Source organism: Silene latifolia, chromosome 9 (assembly GCF_048544455.1).
Source record: "Silene latifolia isolate original U9 population chromosome 9, ASM4854445v1, whole genome shotgun sequence".
Lineage (NCBI taxonomy): Eukaryota > Viridiplantae > Streptophyta > Magnoliopsida > Caryophyllales > Caryophyllaceae > Silene > Silene latifolia.
In genome coordinates this window covers 186,523,322-186,526,668 of record NC_133534.1, presented here as the reverse complement: position 1 = coordinate 186,526,668, position 3,347 = coordinate 186,523,322, and the positions used below count along the sequence as shown (strand labels likewise).

At 43.4% G+C, this 3,347-nt stretch overlaps 1 non-coding gene across 1 annotated transcript; it reads left to right on the top strand.

Annotated features, from left to right (window-relative positions):
- Nucleotides 1-2,286: 2,286 nt before the first annotated feature.
- On the top strand, nucleotides 2,287-2,392 carry LOC141603817 (small nucleolar RNA R71). Its single transcript, XR_012525666.1, has one exon. It is a non-coding gene; the product is annotated as a small nucleolar RNA R71 (small nucleolar RNA).
- Nucleotides 2,393-3,347: the final 955 nt, after the last annotated feature.

Below are 3,347 nucleotides of genomic sequence, written 5' to 3'. Positions count from 1 at the left end.
ATGACTAGAGGAGGTCCCCTCAGCATCTCGGACCGTCCTCTTCGATCTCCATAAGCTTGAATTTGAACCAGTAGAGGGAGAGTAGTTGATATCTACATATGCACTAACATTCTTCGTCCTCTTGTCTCTCCCATCAGCTTTGACATCACTACCGCTTTGATTGACTTCAACCACACTTTGACCGTTGACAACTCCAGCATCTATTCCATCTGTACCTGTAGCAAGGAAAAAAGAAAAATGTTCCTCCTTTTCGCTCTTAGTCTAAGGCGGAGGGGTTACAATAGCGGCATAAAATTCGACATTCTCAGCTGGAGTGTCTATATCTGAGTCAGTAGAGGATAGGGCATTACAAGGTTGAGCTTGCATGGGAGCCCACGAGATTTAGACTGATGAAAAATCAATTCTTCATCTCCTACCCGAAATGTAAGTGTCTTGCCCCCGACATTGATCACTGCGCGAGTAGTGAATAAAAATGGTCTCCCTAAAATAATAGGGGTGTGAGTGTCCTCGGGGATGTCAAGAACTACGAAGTCTACGAGAATAAAGAATCTCCTGATCTTGACAGGTATGTCCTCTATAACTCCTAATGGCCGTGATATACTACAGTCGGCCATCTGAACGGTCATGTTAGTGCAATTAAATTTGGTCAAACCAAGTCTCCTAGCGAGAGACAAAGGTAAGACGCTCATGCTAGCACCTAGATCGCATAGCGTGTTATCAATCGAATGGGTTCCTATATGACATGGAATTGAGAAGCTACGCGGGTCTGACTGTTTAGGTGGCAACTTATTTTGAACTAGGGCAGTTCCTACTTCAGTTAAAGCTACCATTTCATGGTCATTTATGTGCCTCTTACGTGACAAGATTTATTTCATGAATTTTAAGTAAGAGGGTACCTAAGTCAGTAACTCGGCGAATGGAACAGTAATATGTAAACTTTTTAGGAGCTCGGCAAATTTCCCGAACTGTTGATTAGCTTTGTTGTTCTGTAATCGCCTCGGAAAGGGCACCGTAATAGGAATCTCGAGCCCTTTATTCCTCTCTTACGACGTCTCAGCGGGTTCAAACTCCTTTTCACCGATCGAGTCTTTTTACCTTTCGATCGAGGCCTTTCAGGTGACTTTTCACTCGATTGAGCACTTCCATCCTCTCGATCGAGTTCCCCTATATCAACAGTGTTCTATCGAGGCATAATTCCACTCGATCGAACGGTTTCTTCAACATTTTCCCTCGATCGAGTGGTTTCAACCTCTCGATCGTTTCCTTGCAAATCCAATATACTCGATCGAGAACTAATTCCATTCGATCGAGTAATTTTAGCAGCATTTCTACTCGATCGACCACCAGAAATCAGTCGATCGAGTATTTTCTTCGTGCTAGGCATACTTTCAGCAACATGCGACTGTTCATCCTCCATAATAGCATCCCTCGGGTCTGAAATGTCCTTATCAGCTGAAAACTTTGGTCCTTTGTAGGAACGACCACTTCGCAAATTAATTAAGTTAATCGTCTCATGTAGATTCTTCTCAGATTGATACGGCAAATGACCCGGTTTCCTGTGGATTGGCTTGCGGCCAACTGAGCAACTTGAGTTTCAAGTGACTTGATTGAAGCTTCCTTCTGTTGGTCACTCATTTGCAATTGCTTTGTTAATGATTGAATCATTGTCTTTAACTCAGTCAGCTCACTTACCCCACTAGAATATGAAGCTCCTTGATGCGGTGAAGGGAAAGAAAGAGGCTTTTGAAAGCCTTGTTGAGCTTTATGAGGAGGGACATAGGCTTCCTGCTGCTGCGGTGGAGGAGTAGGATTAAGAACATTCTGACTTGTCCACCTCAAATTGGGATGGACTGCCCCTTGGTTATTGTAGTAAGAACCTCCTCCTTGTCTATATTGCTGAAAGGCAAGGACTTGTTCTTTCTCTGTCAGACAGTCAATAGCAGTGTGACCGTCATTGCTCCCACATCTCTCACAAGTAATAGTTTTCTGTCTAGTCAACAGATGGACCGTCTATTGATTACCAGATGCTTGCATTTCCAATCTATCAAAACGAGCATTCATGGCTTCCAGCTGAGCCACGACTGCATTATCGACCGAGTGAACAGTCCGAATTCCGTCCCTGGGGTTCCCATATTCAGCACAATGGGTCGCCATCTCCTCAATAATGCCCCATCCCTTATCATCATCAATATTCTTTTGGAATTTCCCATTTGATAAGGCGTCAAGTATAGCTCTATGCTCATCGTACAACCCATTGTAGAACTAGTTGCACAAAACCACTGATCAAAACCATGGTGAGGAAGAGACCTCACCAGCTTCTTGAACCGGCACCAAGCTTCATAGAAATTCTCATCAGGTGCCTGCTTGAAACTAGTAATCTTTCCCCTCAGCTGATTAGTGCGTTGTGGAGGGAAGTATCTTTTGTAGAAGGCAAGTGCGAGAGTCTCCCAGTTGGTGATATCAAGAAAGATCCGGTCAAGATCGATCGACCACTCACTGGTCACACGATCGAGAGAAAAAGGAAATAGCACTTCCTTTATCTTGTCTTGAGTTACTCCCTTAGTAGCGGGAATAGTAGAGCAGTAGTCAGTAAAGACTTCCATATACTTCCGCGGATCTTCACGCGCCACACCTCGATAAAGATTTCTTTCTACCAGATTTATATAGGACGGACGGATATCAAAGGTGTTACCGTCCTCCGTCGTGAGCTGGAAACCTTTTGGAATCGAGGCAGCTGTGGGCTCTGAGTGACTCACTATGTTAGGAATCTTTACTGGTTTGATAGCAGAAATGAGATTGTCTTCTTCACAAGACGGGTCTTCTGCCAATAGAAAGTGTTGTAGCTCGGGTTCGAAAGTACTCAAGTCTTCCTTTCGAATCTTTCTTTGCAGACGGAGTCTAGGCCGAAAAGATATCTCTGGCTTAGGATCAGCTGGGACTAATTCCGACCTATTTGACCTGGGCATACACAACACTGAAAGAAATAAGTGAGATCTGCCTCAAGTAACGAAAATTCCCTGAGACGGATAAAAATAAACGAAACAAAAAACAGATAGGGCTATTGCCTCCCCGGCAACGGTGCCAAAATTTAATACTGTCGTTCGTGTACCAATAATAAACTTAATTAAAACTAACAAAGAAGCTAGTGATAAGCAGGGTCGATCTCCACAGGGTTAGGTCACAAAGTGGGGGTTTTGATTTTGGTTTCTAAACTACTAAAATATCAAGGGAAAGAGAAATTAAGCAAGAACAATAAAGGTAGAAAATGTGATAAAGATGATCTAATAAGGGAAAGTATGCTAGGATTTCGGTTCACCATGGTAGTCTATCGACTCAGCTGCAAATAG